At 32.4% G+C, this 7381-nt stretch overlaps 1 pseudogene; it reads left to right on the forward strand.

Annotated features, from left to right (window-relative positions):
* Nucleotides 1–1263: 1263 nt before the first annotated feature.
* LOC149556119 (taxane 1-beta-hydroxylase pseudogene) lies at nt 1264–6670 on the forward strand (annotated as a pseudogene).
* Nucleotides 6671–7381: the final 711 nt, after the last annotated feature.

Consider the following 7381-nt stretch of genomic DNA (forward strand, 5'->3'; position numbering starts at 1 on the left):
ATATATGTGTAACTAGCATACCTAAAAATTTAATTCAATTTTTTTGAAAACTAAGTCGAGAGGTATCCAATTTCAACATAACTAGTATAAGTTTATTTATTTTATATATAGTATTTGTTAATACATAGAAATCTTAAATCTATCCAAAAAAAAAATACATAAAAATCTTAAAGTCTTATGAGACTGAAAAATTCCAACAAATCAAATTTACTTTGTCACATCCAAACATGAAATATACAAATTAAAGGAAATTATAGTAATAAAAAAAATCATAGCAAATCCACTCTACATTAAGGGGGAACTATTCGTAAATAAAAAACCACCAGTTCACATTGAGTTAAGCTATCCATTGCATGAACTTTCAAGATTTCAATTATATTTAGTCTCTGTAACTGTTAAAATTCTATTTTATTTCTGTGACAAGTAAATGAACGGTGAAAAATGTTTACATTGAAGATTGCTACTACTGTAAAAAGCCTCTCAGCTTGATAAAAAACCTCTCCTATTTGTTGTAATGGTATGCAGTTGTCAGGTAATCTATTTGTTGTAATTGTATGCAGTTGTCATGTAAAAGGAGATTAGTGAATTCGTTGAAGGATGTAATGTAAAAATTAAAAAGATCTCGGAGTAAATTTGATTGTCCTCGGCTAATTCTCATTTCTAATGCTTGTCCTTCTCGTGATTGAATTTCTCATGGTATCCTTAATAAGCAAGCATATGATTGAATAACAGTAACCTCCTACCGAGCAATGACGTTCATGGTATGGAACGTTTCAAATTATTTATTCATTTCAAAACATCGTTAATGACAAATATGAGATGAAGTATAATATACTATTGGAAGGTTAAATGACGTTCATGGTATCGAACGTTTCAAAATAATTATTCATTTCAAATCATCGCTGACGACAAATAAGAGATGAAGTATAATATACTATTGGAATGTTACATCAGATTTATTAAACAAGTGGAGTATGATTATGTAGAACTCGTCCGATCACATCATAGTTATCATCCATGACAACTACAACGCTTTCACCACCTTGTTTTTAAGAGCTCGTTTTGATCAAAGCTTTTGTCGAGATAGAAGACCGCTAATCCAACCCAATTTTCTAAACTTGATTAGCTTCAAAACTTCTACCATAAAAGATACATTTACCTTCCTATGAATTCCACACAAGAGAAACAATTGAGTATTCAGTAGAGTATATTCCATTGATTCTAACTGTGTTTTCACCTTTCCTCGTCTCTATAATATTTGTTATGATAGCCAAGACTATACATGTTGGGAAACAAAATAATCTCCCTCCCGGAAATCTAGGGTTTCCTTTGATAGGGCATACAATTGAATTCCTTAGAGCCCACAAATCCAACCAAGGGAAGTACTGGTTAAAAGAAAAGGTGAAAAAATATGGCCCTGTCTTCAAAACCTCGTTGATGGGTTGCCCAACTGTTGTCCTCACAGGCCAAGCGAGCAATCGCTTTGTGTTTCAAAGTGATGACAGTGTTATTTCTAACAAGCAGCCCATCACTCTTACAAGGATTATTGGAGAGAATAACATTCTTGAACTCACTGGAGAAGATCACAAGCGCATGAGAGGTGCAATGATGCAATTTCTGAAGCCCGAAACCTTGCAGAAATTTGTGGGCAGGATGGACTCCATTATTCAACAGCATTTTCTTGATTGTTGGGAAGGAAAGAAGTTTATTACTGTGTTGCAATTGATGAAATCACTTACTTTCCAAGTTGCTTGTGATTTGCTCTTCACTTTGACTGATCATGAAGATAGAGAAATATTGGGCACCAATTTTACTGAAGCTGCTAAGGGTGTGTGGTCTTTTCCCTTTGATTTGCCTGGAACGAGCTTTCGTTGTGGATTAAATGCTAGGTCTAGAATATGTAAACGCTTGTCATCTTTGATTCGAGTCAGGAGGGAGGAATTGGAAGAAGGAAAGTGTTCCCCTGATCAGGATTTGATGTCTACTTTTCTTACTCTAGGGGATGAAAATGGCGGGGTTTTGACAGAAGAGGAGATCATTGATAATATGATAGCAGTCATGTCGGCTGGTCATGAGACCACATGTTGTGTGTTGGTGCATCTTGTGAGATTATTGGCATTGAATCCAAATATACTCCAGAACATTATGTGATCTCAAGACAAGATGTCTGTTTTAGATTTATTAGATTCTGGTTTGTTAATTTAATAGTTATCCGGAGATTTCAATGTCCTTCATGGCTCTATAGGTTTGTGATATATTGTTTTTAGTATTAAAAAGTGGTAAATAATGGGTGACTAATCTAAAGTAACAAATTAGTGACAGAGTTATTATGAGTAGATTAAAGCCTATTAACTAAAAAGAGTAAAAACTAGTTATCTATATTAAATATAAAAAAGAGAGTAAAAACTAGTTATCTATATTAAATATAAAAAAGCATTGCTACAACTAGAGTTTAGCATCCAACTATCTAACTACCCAAAAACAATAGATAGTACTAAAACATTAAAGAGAAGAAAGTAACTAGCAACAAAATTAACCATAGCCTTAAGAGTCTCCATTAACCAAATATTCTTATCACCCACATAAAATCTAAACTTAACCATAATAAAATAAAAATAAAAATAAGAAGCACATAATGAAGCCAAACCCTTGTTCCTTCCCCTCTAGGGAGAGTTAGTTTTGAAAGAAACACAACTGGCAAATCATCCACTAGGAACTTGTAGAACTTCTAGGAGCTATCAATCTCCTCCTCATCTTTACCCTCCACCTTCTCCTACTGCAAGAGATGGAGTGTGGTAGGTGTTAGAAATATTAATTTCTACTCAATCTGTCATTAAATGATTCTAGAAGTTTAGGTTTAGGTATAGGGTTAGGTTGTGTCGGCTATAGTAGTTTCCAAAATTTTGTAGATATTTGTCTTGTCGGAAAATGTTAGAGATTTCTAGAGATTGTAAACTTGCCTATAAAATGGAGTGTCGTGTATTCATTCGGTCAATCAATAAAAGGATAATCAAATATTGTGTCGTAGCACATTTATTGCATTTCATATTTTACTGTGCCTCTGCCCACCTAACAAGTGGTATCCAAGCCAAGTTTAGAGCCAGGTTAGGAAGAGGTGTTTGAAGGATTGTATGTAAGGAGGACTATAGTAGAGAAAGTTATTGTGAGATCAGTAAGTTTCTTATTGCCCTATTTAGGGTTTGTTATATCCATGAATATTGTTTATAAGTATTTGTCAAGCATGGCTTCAGGGAGTTTTCAAGCTTCAATTCCAATGTTCTCTGGAAAGAATTATGATAATTGGGCTTTTAGAATGAAGCTTATATTTGATTCCTATGAGTTATTAGATATAATCTTAACTGATTATGTTGAACCTGTAGATGAGTCTACTTTAAATGCTAACCAAAAGAAAAAGCTTGATGAGAATAGGAAGAAGAGTAAGAAAGCTTTGCAGATTATTGGACAAGCTCTAGATGACTCGGTTCTTTGAAAAATCAAGCCAACTGTTACAGCCAAGCGAGCTTGGGACATTCTTGAGACTTCATATCAAGGTACAAGTAAGGTAAAGATTGTCAAATTGCAAGCACTTAGAAGAGAATTTGAGAATTTACAAATGAAGGAGTCTGACTCTGTAGAACAATTTTCAAATCATGTTATAAATGTGGTTAACCAAGTAATGATGAATGGTGATGAGCTTTCTAACTAAAAAGTTGTAGAAAAGATTTTAAGAAGTTTGCCTCCTAAATTTGATAATGTTGTGGTTGCAATTGAAGAATCTAAGGATTTAACAACATTGTCTATAGATGAGGTTTTTGGATCCTTGTATAATCATGAAGACAGGTTGAACAAGCGTAATGGTAATTCATTGGAGAATGCATTCAAAACACAAATGACATTTGGCAGAGGAAGAGGAAATGTTGGATTTAGAGGAAGAGGAAGAGGCAGAAATAATTTTCAAAAAGAACGAAGTCTAGATTCAAGAGAAAGAAGAAATCAATACTCAAGGGGAAGCTATAACAATCAGACATCACAAAGGTATGATCAATCAAATGTTCAATGTTATTACCGCAATAAGTTTGGACATTTTTCAAATGAGTGTCGGAAAAAACAAGCTGATATCAGTAAGAAAAATGTAAATTTTTCTGAGAGTAATTCTGAGTCATTGTTCATTACTTGTAATGTAGCTCAAAAGAGCACAAATGATTTTTGGTTTTTAGATAGTGGTTGCAGCAATCATATGACAGGCAATGAAGAGTTTTTTGAAATTTTAGATAGATCAATTAAATCTGAAGTGAAGTTAAGAAATAATGAGATAGTGGAAGTGAGTGGAAAAGGCACAATCAATGTTATAACAAAACATGCTAAGAAATCTATTTTTGATGTATACTTTGTACCTGGTTTGAAACATAATCTTTTAAGTGTGGGGCAACTTAGTCAAAAAGGTTATAGAGTTATTTTTGAGAAAAATTTGTGCACTATATTTGATATGCCTCCTAGTAACATGGTGATTGCAAGGGTAGAAATGACAAATAATAGAATGTTTCCACTTTGGATGAAGAGCAATATGACTGATGAAGTTGCAACAAGTTTCAAGGCAGAAAGTCAAGATCAAACATGGATATGGCACTTGAGGTATGGTCACCTAAATCTCAAAGGGTTATCATTATTGCAAAGAAAGGAAATAGTAAGAGGCTTACCCCCAATTGAAGCATCATTAAGTCCATGTGAAAGTTGTATTTTGGCCAAACATCATAGAGAAAGTTTTCCAAAAGGGATTTCATATAGAGCAAGGGTACCTTTAGAAATTGTACATTCAGATATATGTGGTCCAATGAAAACACTATCATTAGGGAGGAGTAATTACTTTTTAACATTTATTGATGACTTTACTAAAAAGACATGGTTTTACTTTCTTAAATAAAAATCTGAAACTTTTGGCAAATTTAAAGAATTTAGGGCTTTTGTTGACAAACAAAGTGGTTTACCTATCATGGCATTTTGTATTCTACTTCAAATAATTCTTAGTTAGTTGGATATACAGATAGTGATTTTGCAAGGAATACTGAGGATAGAAGGAGTACATTTGGATATGCATTTCATCTTGGGATAGGTGTTGTAGCTTGGGCATCAAAGAAGCAACCTGTAGTAACTCTCTCATCAGCTGAAGCAGAGTATGTAGCAGGAACAACAGTGGCCTGTCAAGCAATATGGATGCGAAGAATTTTGAAAGACTTAATGCAAGCTCAAGATGGACCTACTACAATCTATTGTGATAACAAGTCTACTATTGCACTTTCAAAGAACCATGTGTTTCACAAGAGGAAAAAGCACATTGACACAAGGTATCATTTCATTATAGAGTTGGTTAATAGTAGAGAAATTAATCTACAACATTGCAGATTAGAGGAGCAACTTGTAGACATCTTTACCAAGGCTTTACAAAAGTACAATTTGAAATTTTGAAGGAGGCTCTAAGAGTTGTAAATATTAAAGAAGTTTTGTAATAGTTGATAGTAGAAATTAGGGGGGAGTGTTAGAAATATTAATTTCTACTCAATCTGTCATTAAATGATTCATTAAATGATTATAGAAGTTTAGGTTTAGGTATAGGGTTAGGTTGTGTTGGCTATAGTAGTTTCCAAAATTTTGTAGATATTTTTCTTGTCGAAAAATGTTAGAGATTTCTAGAGATTGTAAACTTGCCTATAAAAAGGAGTGTCGTGTATTCATTCTGTCAATCAATAAAAGGACAATCAAATATTGTGCCATAGCACATTTATTGCATTTCATATTTTACTGTGCCTCTACCCACCTAACAGTAGGTGCATCATACATGACTTTAACAAAAAAAAGTCCACTAGGGTATTCAACTTTAGCTCCAACTCCCACGCCATCTTCTTTAAACTCCACCTCAACCCATTGGTTCTTTATCTCAGTTTCAACCTTCACAAAGCATTCTTCTACAAATTATGGGAAGGGAGGGGATCTTAGACTCTATGAAGAGGGTGATGTATTGTTATGATTATTTAACTTTACAATTATTGAATGCAAATTTATTAATTCATGTTTTAGGAGTAGTACTGGTGCATAAGAACTAATTGCTAATGAAAATAAATGATATTCTTAGCGTTCCTTATATCGAGATAGTGTTTACAGAGGTAAAATATTATACCTTCTTTGAACATTACTCATTCTAATATGATCCACCTAAATGTTCTTTTTACATAATTTCCTACAAAGTTTAGATATAGTAAATTCTAGGTTTGATTTATTTAATGGTTTTAAAGAGCATTCTATTTCATTTGCACTAGTAGAAGCGGCTTCTGAGCTAGATAAAAATTTCCTAAGTCAAATGTGTTTCTACTAATCTTGTAATTCCATAGGTAACAAATAATTATCTTAAATCAATGACTCATCCTAAACTTTTCTTTTAAATTGTGGATTGGTTTCTATGGAGTTGTTAATGTTGGTTCTTTTTCCAAAACAAAGACATATTTTTGTGGGAAAATATATGAGTGAACATCTAGAATGGGAAGAGATTCAAAAGATGAAGTATACATGTAAAGTATTTCAAGAAACATTACACTTAATTTCACTTGTTTTTGGTGCATTTAGAAAGGTCATGAAAGATATTGAATTTAGAGGTTATGCAATTCCAAAGGGTTGGTAGGTATTTTATTTTAATGTTAAATTATCATTTTTTATTACTTATAATTCTTTTATTTTTAAAATAAATTCTTACTTTTGTAGTAAATTAACTTTTGTTTTTGTAGCTCTTTTGGGCTTCAACTAGTACGCACATGGATGAGGAGATCTTCAAAGAACCAAATAAATTTGATCCATCAAATTTTAATTGTAGTCTTCCACCATATACTTTTATACCATTTAGAGGGGAACATAGCAGTTGTCCTGGTTATGATTTTGCCAAAATAGAAATAATGATATTTTTGCATCATTTGGTGTTCAAATACGAATGGTTTCTAATAGATCCTAAAGAAAAGACAACATGTGATCCTATGCCTCTTCCCATTATGGGATTACGAATCAAGCTTGAAGCTAATTGAGAGCAAGGAGTTTTGTTTATCTATATGTTTCACATGCTCCTATGAGTTATGTTCTAGTTATCTATAATCTACTTTTCCAAAGTGTTGTCATTATTATTAGATGATTATTATACTATTAGACTCTTTAATTTATTTTGGAATAATATAGATTCTTTTTGGGCTTTCTTAAATTATATTAGAAATATAATACTAATTAGTTTTTAACTTGTGAAGTGGTTATAGGCACTTGTATTTTCTTGACAATGAACAATCTTTAATCTCTCTTTTATAGAAGTCTAATTATTTTATCTTCAATCAATTAGAAAAAGAAATTAAAC

This window comes from Cupressus sempervirens, chromosome 5 (assembly GCF_028749045.1).
Source record: "Cupressus sempervirens isolate cs-2001-9-10 chromosome 5, ASM2874904v1, whole genome shotgun sequence".
In the NCBI taxonomy this organism is placed as follows: Eukaryota; Viridiplantae; Streptophyta; class Pinopsida; order Cupressales; family Cupressaceae; genus Cupressus; species Cupressus sempervirens.